Genomic DNA, 16,610 nt, shown 5'->3' on the forward strand with positions numbered 1-16,610 from the left:
CTTTTGAATACATTTTTATGGTTGAAAGTTAATGAGCGACGTTGGAGGTATTTTTATACATCAACGGTTGTATGTCCGTGAAATATCGTTTCGGTGACGCTGTTTTTATCTATATTCGGTAGTTGGTAGCCCTCAATGGTCGCCAGAATTATATTCGGCTTTGTTACTTTTGGATGTTGAGCTGCTCCCGGAACGCGACTCGTAGAGAGTCAATATGACGCTAATAATTTTCGATTTACTCAAATTCTGGTACATTCGCATCTAAGCATTTAAAGGATAGCGTGGGACGCCTCACTGACTCCATTAAAACTACAGGATCGGAGCTCAAACTTGTCTAATCGCATGCAATAAAACATGCACACAATTTTTAGTTTTGGTAGCACATGGCTAAGCCATTACAACGAAGCTTCTCAATATATGTCCAAAACTAAATTTTCTAGCGAAACTATGTGAATGACTTCGGATTGTTATTAGCATTAATTCTATTGTTGAATTAAATTGTGTGTCAGCGTTTGCATAAACAGCGTGTGGCGCGCAGAAATACATAAACATGATAGTTTCGACTGTAACGGCATTAGTTTATGTTATTTGGCGTTAAGCCTACCTACTAAATATACAGGCGTATATCAATATGAAATGTATAGCCCATGAGAAGATGCCATTTAATAATTTAGGGATTTACATTATGCATTAGTAACTCGTATAAAAACGAATGACCGCGTATTTGATTCGTGCATTAGGGAAAAAAAAAAGTTTGTTTTGTCGGCAATTTGCTACGGTTCTGAGTGCATGAGAATTGGGTGGTAAGATTGTAAGTCATAGAATTAAAGTATGGCCATGGATTTATACTTTAAACCGTTCAATTAAGATACTCCCAAGCAAACGGCCGTGAGCAGTCGTATACATTAACGGAGCACGAGTTACAGACGGAAATATGCAGTTTTACGAATAATTTACATAATAAATAGATTTTAGATCTTTTGAAACTTTTAACCCACTAAAAATATTTTATATTTTATAGCTTTGCTTGCGAATTAAAACGATGTGTACTTTGGAAGGAGATGCACTTAATTAACATTTTTAGTTTCATTTTCATTAGAAAATTATTGAAACTCAATATTATATAAAAAAATTAAACAACTTAAGTAAAGATAACACATTATAGAAATGATGTTTAATTATATTTAATATCGACGGTTAAAAGGCTAATTGACTTAGCGTTATTTTTTTATTCGAAAAGTTCTAACTAGTTTAAAAAAACAGAAAAGAGTGCTGATTTTAAATATGTATGAAACTAATTATCGCAAAGAAAAGTCGCTTCAGTCAATTAGCCTTTTAACCGGCGATGTGTAATACATACATACATAACATCACGCATTTTATCCCCGAAGGGTATGCAGAGGCGCAACTAGGGCACCCACTTTTCGCCAAGTATGTTCCGTCCCATGATGTGATAGGGGCGAGCCTATCGCCATATCGGGCACAAATTCCAGACTCCGGGCTGATACTGAGCAGAAAACTCAAATATCACTTTGCCCGACCGGGATTCGAACCCAGGACCTCAGAGCGCTATTGTACCGGACATGCAATACAACTACGCCACCGAGGCAGTCAGATGTGTAATATGTATTATAAATTTCGAATAGATCGAATAGTTCGTCGTTTTGTAGGGGATACCGCCTTAAAACACGTTCAAGGTGGCGCCCGGTTTCAATAAGGTTTAACTTATCTCGCTTAACGATATACGTTTGCTAACTTTCAGTACGTGTACGGAACGTGCACAGTAGTAACCTGTTTTTCTTATCTTACGCTTGCCCTATAGCCGCTTGGCAATGTTTATTTACTGTTTCCAACGTTCTCACGGTGTCCGCGGCGCAGTTGGAGCGATTTCTCAAATTGGATCCGATTGGTCACGGCAAGTTTTTTTACAATCTATAGACATAATGAATTTATTTTGCAATCTTGTATTTACTTTATAAGATTAGTATTGACTGTTGAGTAATGGTTATTTTTGTGTTTGAGGTTTTGGTATGATGCTAATTGACCTAGATTAGGTTTTTGTTGGTAATGTACTTGTATTGAAAAGTTGAAATATTTGATAATAGGCGATTTTTGCTGATCGTTATTGTGAGATATTGTAAAAATAACATATGGTCATTAAAAAATATTCTTATATATATATATATTTGAAGTGGTAATTGTGGAGCTCTAGAATTCATTTTGCAGTATGAATCGAATTAATGCCTCCTGGTCCAATTTCGGCCACGGCAGCCAATATCGATAGAGATCAGCTAGATAGATATTATAGTGCACAAGTGTGTGCGCAATACCCAGGTGTACTCTCTGTTCTTTCACTATCATAGGCCAGTGAGACGGCAAACTGTATAGCATTCATAATAAGTAATAACGCACTACTCTTCGTATTTACTTCTTTAACCAAGTAATATAAGTTCGTTTTCTCTAAATCCTCGACAACACTTCAGCAATAAGACGCCTAAAATAACTCACATTCTTAAAGACGGCAAGCCGTATAGTATGGATACGCATTATATAGCGTCAGATTCTTTAATCAAGTAATGTAATTTAGTTTTTACATCGATAATACTTCAGCAATGAAATGTATAAAGTAACTCACACTCTTAAACAAATAAAAAGCTCATAAAGAAAATGATGTCAGGAAGTAATCATTCCCCGCTCCATACCCATCTCCGATAAAACTTCGATTGAATGGAATGTCATTATTTTTATATCATTTTTATAGCACAGGCACTAAACATCCAAAGGGCTTATCCTCTATGATAGTGTTAACTCTTAACATGGTTGTGTTACGTTATCTTCGTGGAAAAACAGTGGAAGGGTATTCTGTATGGCAAGTTTAAGAGCCGGCGCATGTATGGCGGTACGCAGCATAAATAATTTTACTGTCAAAGTATTGTCAACATTGTCTTAATTGAAATAATATTCAAAATCAATTAACTCAACAATGTAACGCAATTTAATGTTGTGTTAGTGGAATTTGAATATTATTTCAGTAAATATAATGTCGATAATAGTATAACAGTAAAAAATTCTCCGCTCTACGCTCCGCCATATATATATGCGCCGGCCTCTATCGTCTTAAACGCGACGCGGTGCGTTACGTGTTTGTTACGCACCGTCAAATAACGAGTGTCACACAGAATAAGGCCCCTGGGCCCTTATTCTGTATGATAGTATAAACGCGTAACGCGGCCGTGTCATGTTATCTTCGAGAAATGTGCGTGGAATGGTATTCTGTAAGTCAAGTTTCTATAGTCCTAAACATGACGCGTTGTGTTACGAGCTTGTTACACACTGTTAAAATAACGTGCGGATAGAGAATAAGGCACCAGATGTATAAAAGTTTATGGTTCTTACCATTAGCAGGTATCGTGGCACGAGTTTTGTAGAGTCCACGGTTGTAATCCGGTAGAGTTTAAAACTACGTTTGTTTTGTTGGTAATAAATTTAGTTTATTTTGTTTGGAATTGATTGACGCTTTGATCGATTGAAATAAAATAGTAATGGTTATTTGAGATAGTTGTATTTTTAAATGTCTTGGAAACGGGAATGAGATTTTTATTGTATTACATAAGAACTGTTAATTGTGAACTGTTCTAATGATGTTAGATGAGAAATATATTCTATATTTTCGTGCTTGATATTTTATAAACGATACATATTGCGTGTTATTTAATTAGATTAATAAAGAAAAGTCAACCAAATTAAAGAAATAATTTAATATCATAACATTTTATGGCCTTCATGTCTAAAAAATATTTGTATATTTAATTAATGATATTCTTCATAACAACAGCCCGTGAAATAACTTAACGTCAACTTAAAATAAATTTTGCATATTTAAATGCTCTAAAAAATATTTTAAATACATTGTTCTTAAGTTTATTATTAGTTGCACGGTAGAGACGTCCCGTGTTTATGTCTGATGACACAAACTCTCACGTTTACGGCTCTAGGCGTCACTTGTAAGTTTTAACTCGACGATGCAGCTTAAAATACTGATTTATTGCCGTTTCTAAAGATAAGCCGATATTGCCTCTTGGAACGTAAACAATATTCTTTTACCAAGCTATTTTGTACTCGAGCGTAGGTTATAAAAGTTACGGTGGCAGTTATGAATTCATTTTTTATTTCTGTACTGGCTATTGCTCGCGGCTTCGCCCGCGTGAAGGGGTTTTTCAGGATAAAAGTCCCGCTATATATTTCTCGATAGAAAGTAACTACAACCTCCCCAGGGTAACTATCTCCATACCAAATTCCATATAAATCCGTTAAGTAAATTTTGAGAAAATCGATAGGCATGTTCGGTAGGCAGAAAACGGGACTTTGTTTTATAATATGTATAGATTATGGATGTTTTTGAAGTAAGTTGGGTTCGCAATAAATGACGCCTAGCTATAGCTTGAAGAGAGTCATCCGAACTTTAAGTTTCCTGTTACCCTTCAACCCTTAGAACAGCTGTTATGGAGTTTGTAACTATTTTCAGACCGGTTTTATTGAGGGTAGGCAACTTTTTCTGTCATATACTGTAAATACGTTCTACCTTTGAATTGATTTTGATAAGGACAACACTAGAGTTTCTTGCCCGTTCTTCCCTGGTGGCAACCGCTTCCCGAACTGATGGTAGTTTATTGAATTTAATTGTTATTTAATGTTTTACGAATTAAACATATTTATTAGTTTTCAATGTACTCTCCCCATGCCATTTGCCATGGAAAGTAATGTAAAGTTTTTGTTAATATTAGAAACTTGAAACGTGTGTAATTATAAAGAAGCAGGTTGAGTCAGTTTGTTTCATCTAGTATTGACGACTGACTGACTGCCAGCTGATAACGATACTGCGTGGTTCAGTACATGAGTTTCACGCGATTTTTAGTAGTTACCTCTGTCTGTAATATCTTAGTTGGTTATACAGCGGACGTTTATATTCTTCACTATATCATTATTCTAATGTGTCTTCTCGTAAGTATGATTGGTGTGTCCTAAATAATCTAACTAGATATACTAGGGTAGGATTACATTTAATTTACACGATAATTTCTTCAAATCATGTAACTATATTTACGTGTATTCATAAAATTATTAAAGCACTTGGTTCAAACGTTTTGGGATATGGTTTTTAGGCGGAACTATTTCTCGGTTCTGGTCTAAACATAATATCTACTAAACCATTCAGTTCCTTCCGTTGTTCATTAAGCCAGTGTCAGGGATATTAGTTGAGCGGCAACAGGTATTATACTAGACAGAAGCCGTACACGTGCAGAATAAATCTGATACTAGACGTGGTTCTAGTCTAACCCTCAGCACTGAATTGTGGTCTGCGGCGTTTCAACCCTCTATACGTTATTTGCCAATAGAAAACTGAACTTAGAACCCTTGCTTATATTTTGTTTTTTTAATCTTAAAATGTTCAGTATTTTCTTATCGTTAGATATTGTGAAAATTTGTTGTAATTAATTGTCTTTAATGTTTCCATTGGTATTAAAAAAATATGAATTCGAATTTTAAAAAAATGTGTCCTATATTTCCTTATTAGTTACTCGCTTTCTTCTGTTACTTGACCACGAGTTAAACTAGTTGCAACCATAGCACCTTATAGGTGCCACCGATATCGCCTTTTGTTTTTTAAAAGAAAAGCATTTAACGTACAAAGAATAGATTAAAAGTTATTGCTCCACTTTTTATCGTTTATCTTGTCAGCGAAAGTGGTTCTATGGGGTTTTCATTTGCAATTTCTCTCTTGTCTATTTTCTTATGGTAATCTAAAATATTGATTGATTGGATGAAATTAAAATTATATATATTTCTTCTGCGATAAATGAATTTGCCACATAAATAAAGTTTTGCCAAGTATTATACGTATCAAGTAGAATATGGTTTTATAGGCGTTTTCTAATGAAATACACTCAATTATTGATAGTATGAGTTAGCAATTTAGTAATTTTTTTTGGGTTTTTTTGTTCAATCACTACAGTTGTGATAGTAAGTTCATGATATACAATATTACGATCGGTCTAATAGTGGAGCTAAATAGAGTAATAAATATGTTCGTTACCAGTGAGTTATATGTGAAAGAACTAATGAATTAAACTTATAACAATACGATGATTCTTTAAGATTATAGGTATCTATACAAATATATAAAACTGAAAATGTTTTGTGTTGAAAAAATGAATACGATGAATTAAGATAAAATTAATTAAAACGATATAGCTTTGCCACGATTCCTGAAGTTACACATACACAATCCGTATTTCTTCAACGAAAGTGCTAAACATATTACGCAGTATTGCTACTGTTATTAAAAGTGGAAACAAATAGGTCAATCAAAAGCGGTCTTCCGTCCGCACCATTGCAACACGATTAAATCGATTAATTTCGATTTCACTGATGAAATTGTTTTTTATCGATTCACAAGGCTTTCTTTCCTCGGGTTTATTGATGAATTTTTAAATATTTTATAGTGATGTTTTGGCGTAATTATAATGATTTGGTTCAGACGAGTTGTGAAATAGCGGTTGTTATAAATCGATTGGTGATAACTCGATCTTTACATACGTTTAGTTCATCGACGTTGTGTTAATTATAACAATAATTATGTTTGACTTTAGAAACTTTTCGTACATCAAGGGCCTTTGCCTAGACGCTTTTTTGTAATCGTTAATGGCAAAAGTAAAGAATGTATAGGAATTATAAATTCTATCGATAAGTTTGACGCTCGGATATATTGTTCCCGTACACATGTTTGTTTTCTATTAGCTTAAATGTTTATACAAAGGGGTCCTGGATGCGGCCCCAAGACTTCCATCATAGGTAGATAATTCTGGTAAGCTTAATTTGAGTTGTTAATGCAGGGCCTAATTAAATACATATCTCTAGTCAATTTTTATTTCGCCAAGCTATGTGGAGATATGGTTTTGGATTATTTTGTAGCGAATTAAGTATTCATTGTAGCTCTCATCAGAACAATATTATTATATTTTTTGTATGAGATACGGTTACACTATCTCTTCTAAAAATCTATAGCAACCACGACCTTATTTGTCAATTTTCTAATAAGCCACACAAAGCCGCGACGAGAAATATTTAACACGTTTTCTCTAAGTTAGCGGAGTTGTAAATTAACTGTTTAGTTTATTGTTTACGTTCAGTGTTCACGCGTCATAAAAATATATTATGTGTTCAAAAGTGTATTTCATGTGCCACATTTTAAAGTTATAAACTATGAACTCAATTCTCACCCACTCACTACCTTCTATGGTGTAGCAAGTAATGAATCGGTTGTAAAGTGATAGGTGTCGGAGTCCCTTCTGAGACAAATTTGTTGTGTGCAAATATTTATTTCGGGAGTTATTGCTGTGGGACGAATACATTACTTAAACAAAAATTATTTATAGCTTATTATATTTACGCATCTAGGATATAGATATGTGAATGTATGTATGTATGTAGTAACATGAAATGTCTGGAGACTAAATTTTACCTCGTATTTCTTGCACTTTACTGGAGGTATACCACTGATCAAACGTTGAATTAACAATAACAAAAACAATAGTAAAAGCAAAGATTGATAATATTTCTAGACATTCTACAGATACATTTCACAAGTGCTGGTACGGTCCTTTTGTCGCGCCATAAAAAATGATATACCAAATATGCGTGATATAAAATTGCTATATATAGTTATCACGTGTTTACGCAAAATTTTTAAGGCTATGCGTACAGAGTTAATCTAAGATTCCGATCAAAAATTCTCTTCTAAGCCTTAAATGTGCACACAGAATATATGTTTTTTTTAAGTAAACAGTATCATTGTATCTTGATTTGGAAAAGTGTTGACAGATCTAGAAATTTGCACTTTATCATGGAGATGATAAAGACATCTTTTAAGGTTAATTTCGATAGTTACTTTTTCGGAAACAGCAACGTAATTGAGATATATAGTACATTTTAAATTTTTTAATCGAATGAATAGAAGCCTCGGTTGCATAGTTGTACTGCATGTGTGGTACGGCAGCGCTGAGACCTTGGGATCGGAGCCCAGGTCGGGCAAAGTGATAATTGGATTTTTATGCTCAGCATCAGCCCGGAGTTTGGAATTTGTGCCCGATGTGGCGATAGGCTCGCCCCGTATCACATCATGGGATGGATCACACTTGGCGAAAAGTAGGTGCCCTGCCTCTGCATACTCCTTCGGGGATAAATGCGTGATTATGTGTGTTCAAGAACAGAAGCATTACGATAAATACAGGTCTAGATTTTCTGCTCGTTTACAACTCATGAATCCAAATCGATTAATACATTAAAACGATAGTCCAGACGTCCACACTTTCTCAAGTAGACCGTCGGTACGCTGTTTATTATCAGTTGAAAGCACATACAAATTCATTTGCGAATTGTTTATCTATCGGTCGATTATGGCCGGTGGCATTCCAGTAACAGAGCCAACCATGCCTCCGATCGTGTAGAAATAAACCCGCGGCCATAGTGAAAGTAATGTTATCACCCGCCCGTTCAGTTTGCACTGACGCCCTGTCCTCGGGGTTTATTGGTTGTGCCGCAATCTAATACACGAACGTTCGTGAAGATGTTTGAATGCAAAACTGTTGAATACGGGTGTTTGGTCTTTGATCGACCATGTATTGACGTACTATTTTTATGGTATAGTACACAGTCAGTTTTAGTTCTGGGATTGTTTGATACGCAGACGAAACCGCGAGTAAAATCTAGTAATTTAGTACACTAAGCTTTTAGTTAGACATCTCAATCCAAATTGGGTCATTTAATATGACGAGACGAGGTTGCTGTTCGCCTGATGGTAAGCGATACGACCGCTTATAAACAGCAGAAGCACCATCCAACACCTTGAATTACAAAGTATTGTTTGTTATTCCACTGTGTTCGCCATCTTGAGAGATGTTTATTCTTATTATGCCCAATAGTTACACCGGCTACAATATCCTTCAAACCGGAACCCAACAGACTCCACACTGCTGCTTCGCGGCAGAAATGGACAGCGATAGTACCTACCCAGACTCTCACATACGAGAGACCTACTAGTAATTTAAATTTCACTAACGCGTTCAGCACAAATAAAGGACACGTAGATACTGATCATAGATTATAACATAACAAACTAGCGGACCGCCCTCGTTTCTTGCTGATCTAATTTATGTATTCACAGATAACATTCAAAAATTGCAGTATAAGTAATATAGCCTCTAACCAAATCACGTGTGAAATTATACATTTGATATTTTTAATCTGCTGTTTTAATCTGGGTGCTCGTAGAGTCGTGATCAACTACGAGTACAACTATGGATGTAATTTATAAGGTTTGCTAGCAGTTTTAGTACTTACGATGTTTGTAATATGTCAAGTTTTGGGCTTTGATTGTATCTGTCCCCGCGAGACGAAACCAAGCACGCTTATCTAAACTACATTCGCTGGCAGTTGTATTTGTTGTTCAAAAACTTGTAGTTTTGGTCAATTTGACGTAAACAACAGTCCTACATTTTCGAGGGTTTTGTTCGAAATTTATTGATAAATAAAAATCAATTTTGTTTAGAACATATTATATCTATGTAATAGATTTAACCTGAAAATGTTATCTTGATATTACACAGCCTTGCATTCCGCTTTTTTGTTGTATTATGAAACGTTTGACCTTTTACTTCTCATTTAGTACAAAAAGTGTTGAACCACATTTGAGTCGTCTAAAGTATTTTACCTTAGCTTATTTAAATATAATGATAATATCCAGATTAGGTAACATCTGTTTGTCTCTCTCATCTATCTTCTTCTATCTATACTTATAATAAATCTGTAGAGAGGTCAATTCTGTACATGAAATATATTTCCAAAATAACTATCAGGGGGTGATTAGGGATCGATACTGATGCCAAAAATGCAATTAGTAAAATTTTTGTCTGTCTGTCTGTCTGTATAACCGTTATAGAAACAAAAACTACTCGACGGATTTTAACGAAACTTGGTACAATTATTTGTCATACTTCTGTGCTGGTTATAGTATACTTTTCATCACGCTACAATTAATAGGAGCAGAGCAGTGAAGGGAAATGTTGGGAAAACGGGAGAAGTTACTCCATTTTTAAGCTTCCGTCGCGTGTGCAAGCTTAATGGTTAAAGCTACACAGAAATCATGTATGACGGAAATGTTCTCCTTAAAATTATGTAAAAAATATCCCACGACAGCATGTGTCTATCTTTTATGGTTGACTCACAATAACACGTGTAATAGTACGAGATCCCACTGCAGAATTAGTGCACTCATCGAGTATATGTTAAAACTACATTCTTACACATATTTATGCTTAGAAGAATATATATATAGTCTTTATGTGTATTGTCATGAAGTGGACGATATTTTATTTGAAAAACAAATGAATGAAATGTTTTCCGAAAAATCAATTAACAATAATTTAATTTAAAATATTTGCGGCCAAGTTTTAATAGGCAACCTAGTAGATATATATTCTTCTAAGCATAAATATGTGTAAGAATGTAGTTTTTAACATATACTCGATGAGCGCACTAATTCTGCAGCGGGATCTTAGACTATAACTCCCGATAGCTTAGCAGTTCGAAGCTTTGTCATTATATTTGTCTACTCTTACGTTTATAACACTCTTAGTCATCCCTAATTAAAAAAGTTAACATTATTAAATATTCCATAAAAAAGAATCATAGAAATCGGTATAGAAACACCAAAGTTATACATGAAATACGCTAATAATAAGCCATCATGCGTGAATACTGAATCATGCTATAAGGATTATTTTATTTTTGTATATATATAAGGTCGCGAACGCACAGGCAGGCGGCTTGCTTGGCACCTAGAGGCTAGCGAATCACCTAGCGAGTAGCTTCGTAAAACGAACATTCTCGAACGTTCGCGACCGGCTCCATTTTTGAAGTCCGAAATCCACGCGGGCGAAGCTGCGAGCGGAAGCTAGTACCACATAAATTGCTTTTATTTGCAAGAGGAAATAATACACTGTACAAACAACTACTACCAATACTCACTAGGCAACTCAATTACATTATTGGCACCGCATTCGTCTGTTTATTCAACAACATAAGTCTCAATTGATACCTCTTCTTTCTACTGCGCGATACGACTCTACATTTTCCTTGCTATTGCGTAATTTCATCAACCAATCTTCTAAAGGGATGTCCCCTCTCCTTTTACAGTCCCATTTTTGTACAATTTTGTCACAATTTTGCTCTTTTTCAATATCCCTTTCATTATGTGCGCTATCCATCTCCATTTAAGTACTTTTACCGTGCATGTGTTCATAGAAATATCAATTCTATTTTCATCGTTACTGGCTAGCATGATCACGTTAATCCTCAATAACAGTAGCCCTGTATAGTGATTTACTGGATGAAGTTTCTTCGAACACTCTTGAATTATAGATTTACTCATGTTACCTAACTTTAACACGGATTATTATGTCCGATATATTGCCCGCCGAGCCAGTCCGTTTCTTAGTTAACTGCCAGTGTACCCGCGACGGTTAAAGTTCATGTTGTTCCCTTGCCAAGAGGCCGATAAACCTTAATTGCGAAACTGTAAAACGTTTAGAAGGGTGTTAGATTTCATCTTTGTAATGGCACGGTTATCGTCTGTTTCGATGTTTGTTGAGCAATCTATCATGATTTATTTTAATTTAATTTGCTCAGGTAAAGCCTTCATTGTAAGTTGTATTTTTTTTTGCGTATCATAGTACGAAATATATCTATATTATTTAATTTCTGCATTTATTTGTGCGTCATCAATTGAATGAGTCTTTAGATAGTTCAATATTACTGTCGAACATTTCCTGTGAATATTAAAATATATTCTATAATAAAATAAATTACCTGAAATACTCATATAATACTATAAATACTGCGATTCATCCAATTTTATCGTTTAATTACATGTAGGCAGATAGTAGGTCTTTCGTATGCGAAAAGCCGTCTGGGTAGATACAACCGCATTGTATATTTCTACCGCCAAGCAACAGTGTGTATGCACTTTTGTGTTTCGTTTTGAAGAATATGTTAGTTAGCGCAATTAATGAGCATTATGAGACATAACATCTTACATCTCAGGGCGACGCATGCCATTCCACGCAGTATTATGTATTTCAATTTTGTAGGGTGTTGTCACTATTTATGGGCGGTCGTATAGCTTACCATCAGGTGAGCCGTATGTTCGTCTCGTCGTTCAACTGCAAGAAAAAACAAAAACATCAAAATGTGTGAACTTATAGTCTCGTTGTTCACTTTCAAAAGAAAACATCAGAATATGCGATAACTTAATTGTGACGTTTGTGCTGAGTTGAAGTGGAATAATTGTTTGAAGCATACGTAGAATGTATTTCTGATTACGTTAACGTTATCAATCGTTACACTTTTATACGTAAGAGAAAGTGTTGAGTAATCACTGTTGGTTCTGTAAAATATGACGCATAGTTCATAGTGATTTATAAGGATTCCGTGTTTCTTTATAATTATGACGTGCATTGTTCTTAGATTGTTGCGTGTATTATTATGATTTGGTTTTTATAATTAGGCGGAAATTTATCTCGTGAGATGATATGTTTTGGAAAATAAAAGATGTTGCTTTGGGAGTGTTGTTTTGAAGTTAACGTTTTCAGTACGAGTAATTAGTTACATCTTTTATCACAATGTAGCGAGGTTTTTATTAACCTTTGTCAGAAAGTAGACATATTCATTTAAGAATAATGATATCTTATGTTAACGCGAATGTTAGACATTGAAATAAAAAATATCGCGGTTCTGATAAAATGTAGGTAGCTATTGTAACTTTGCCTTATCGGATAACAAACACGTTAGTCCCAACCTGTGACCAGGAAGGCTGCGAAGACTTCGAAACGCCGGGACAAAATATCCAAAAAGAGCGCGATAAAATCTGAAAAATAGTATTATTTCATTTAAGACATTAACTAATCTACTTCATTTTCGTTATACAGTGATTGAATATAATTACTGAGCAGCGGAAGCATTTCGCACATTACACATGCAAAATAAAGGAAAGCGAGACTCAAATTATTTTATCATGAGCGGAGATGTTTTGTTGTGTTTTTATGTAATGAGCTTTATGTAACAAGGAATCTTGTAGGAACTGTTAAATGCGGTAAATCTGCTGAATTAACCGTTCATTACGTTAATATTAGGTTTAAGTGTTTGAGACGATTGTTCCGTGTGTACTTAAAGCGGTAATGGACATGCGAAGAAGATGGGTAGTCATGAGTAGAGGATAAGCTGTTCTATCAATAGTTGTTGATTTTTTAATTAGTATGTGATAATATTTTATTGTCAAGAAATAGCATTTAAGGTTATCGGTAAAGTATAGATTGTTGTATCGATTGTTATTTGGGTATTTTGTTTTATTTTAGTTTGACAGGATTTTTACCTTGATAAATAGGAATTAACAAAGTACACGTGGAAATTAAAAAAATAATTTTACTATTGAATTTTTATTAGTAAAACTAAATATATATTGATCTCCTGACTTTCAGGCATATTGTGAGTGTATGAAATATCTATACAAATATGCCATTGAACTAAAAGGCCGGCTTGTAAATCCAATACAACAGCACTACCATCAGCAACGTGCTGTAACTGTTTCCTTATCAATAAGATCTGTAACACTGGCGGCACATGTTACTTTGTAAACGCAATTAGCAACCGCTAAGTTACTTTATTGTAATTATGTATGCGATTTGCGAATAATAGACGCCATTAGTGCAAAAATGGTTTGGTAACAAATATTCTTACATGTCACAATACACCAGTTAGTTCCTATTAGGTTTTATACTTGAGTAATACTACCTTTATAATGATTCTATAATTAATATTATGAATATTTCTCAAAATAAATGTATGCAATGGAATAAATTTTTGCGAAATATTATGTCTCATCTGCTCACCTGATATTATGATTATATATTTTCCGCTTACTATACTCAGTTAAAAATTTAAGCTAATCAAGGAACTTTTGAGTATTTTAAGTGGTTAAATACATAATTTTAATGATATACATGGTTCAGTAATACACGCTTCTATAGGTTCAAGGTTTGCCATTAGATTAATACAATAATTATCTACAATTTGTTTCTAATAATTGAATTATTATCTCTAGATAATTGTCGGAAAACCACAGCATTAATAATTTAACATTGATGACAATTGATAACCGAGCATGAATTAAATCGAAGCGAGTAGTTAGAAATCGAAGGTAATAGTACAAGAGACGCTGTGGTTACTGTACTATTAAACTAAACAGCAATATTGATACTTATTAAACAATTTTCAAGAATTCGAATGGCACGCGTCTTTAGGTTTCATTTTCAAAAACCAGCTGTATAAATTTCTTTTAAATTGTCATTAAATTATTGTTACGCCGCAAATAAATTTGTTTTAATTGAAACATTTTTCTGTAAAGGAATATCATCTTTATTGAATAAATTAAATGTTTATTAAAGTTATTTATGTGTAGATAAACAGAACAAAACTTTTCACCATGCTATGCGGTATATAGTCTGTCGAAAGGGAAATTAATCAACTTTTATAAATTTGTTATGACTTACGCATAACACGTTCAAGTTTGATAAACCACTTTCATCTTATTTTTCATGGAATTTCACAACATGCGAGCGTGTGTTTGCGCTGTGAAACTGTCCTGTGTGTTTTCTCTGCCAATTAAATGCCTCTTATAAAATTCGTGTTTTCACAAAATTGACTTTTTATAGATGTTGCGTAAATATAAAAGTTGGTATATTACATACCATCAGTATTGTCGTTAAGTGATTTTGATGTCTTATTATGTTGTGTAATGAATATAGACTGTATTTTTTCTCCGCATCGATAACTTTTGCCAACATTCAGTAGTATGTAGTTTAAAGAATACTGCGGCCATTTTAATATTTAACTTCTAGATATGCTGTGTAAGTTATGTCATGTTGTTTACCACGAAGTCAGCGACCTTATCTACGTCCAGTAACTTCTAAATCAATTCCAAAATCAAATTTTCCTCTAACTCATCAACTTTTCTGTTAAATGTGCACTATCAAGCTTCTTTAGAAAATGGAGTAAGGCGTCTTTATACGTATCCATGCAACTAAATATAACACATCAGCACTTGGCACCAGCACGGAAGTATGAATCAGCGAGGCTCCGCTTCGTACGTGCGTCGTATCGCGGGCTGTTTGAACACGCGGCCCGCGAGTTCCTTTATGTTCGTTCGCTAAACCTGTTCCAACGGAAATGCCTTTTTGTATTGACATATCGATACGTGTCTACGAATGTGTGATTCCACGTATATTGGCGCGTTATACATTTATTTGAGGCTAGGTTATGTGTCTTGGCGATTAGTGAATTTGTAGATGAGGAACAACGTTGTTAACTACACTGTGTTAGTTGAAATTCTTATCCTAATTTTACTATGAGGCGACAGTATCTGATATTTTGTCTTGGAACAAAACCTGCACTGGAAATGATTGAATGAATGAATGATTTAATGCGATGTAGATAGTGAAAATTTGTGGTCTGTTTTATTAGCATACAAAACATATTCTGTAGTATCCAGCAGCTTTCAAAGTACTCCATTATGAACCACCTGTGATGTTATCTTTGATGGAATCAAGATTTATTAATTTAAAATGAATTTTCCGATTCATAAGGATTCTGTACTTAGTAATTCAAAAATGATTTTATAATAACATGATATTTTTGTGTATTGACATAAGTAATACGTAGGTATGGTTCGAATATCCATTACCGATTTAAATTTAAAAAGCTTACACAATATATAACTATCATTAAAGCGTCCAATTCACAACAATAACAACATGTGTTATCAAGATATTGTTTATAATTAATGTCGTAATTACTGATGTAGAAAGTTCGCGGAAGCCTTTTTAAATAATCCATATAGCCAGAAGCCAAACTGATCGTATTTGACATATGATTATAAACGCGCATTGTCAATGCTTTCTATTTTAATGAATGGTTCTTTTCTTAAAAGTCATATGTTGTTACTTGTTAGTTGGCGGATGTGAGAAATGTTTTGGGTGTGTGTCATAAGTCATAATATCGATTAGATGCTCTTTGTATGTTGTTCAACGGAAGGATCAAAATCTCAAATCAATCCGTTATTTTTGTATGGCTTATGGTTTGTAATGTGCACTCTAAGTATCAATGATTAAGTTCAATTTTTAATGTGATCAAAGCAACGTGAGTAGTAGTTGATAAGACCGCAGAAGTTACATTTCTTAAGATATTTAGTACAGAACGCAAAAAAAATAGGTTAAAGGAATTCTCATCTCATTTGTAAATGATTTGTGCAGTTACATCTGATAGTACTTTCTAGTTTAAAAAACATAGTAACTTTTTAACTTGCTTTTGCTTACGGTTTTGCCCGTTGAAAAGAGTTTTCCGGAATAAAAATCCTGCTATATATTTTCCCGGGATAAACAAGTAACCTATGTCCTTCTCAAGTTCTCAAATTATCTCCATACGAATTTCATCGAAGTCCT

At 34.1% G+C, this 16,610-nt stretch overlaps 1 protein-coding gene across 4 annotated transcripts in view; it reads left to right on the forward strand.

The window, feature by feature from the left end:
• The window catches only part of LOC115444450, a 365,866-nt gene that overhangs the window by 113,332 nt on the left and 235,924 nt on the right, over positions 1-16,610 (forward strand). The gene's annotated exons all lie outside the window — the stretch shown is intronic.

This window comes from Manduca sexta, chromosome 6 (genome assembly GCF_014839805.1).
Source record: "Manduca sexta isolate Smith_Timp_Sample1 chromosome 6, JHU_Msex_v1.0, whole genome shotgun sequence".
In the NCBI taxonomy this organism is placed as follows: domain Eukaryota; kingdom Metazoa; phylum Arthropoda; class Insecta; order Lepidoptera; family Sphingidae; genus Manduca; species Manduca sexta.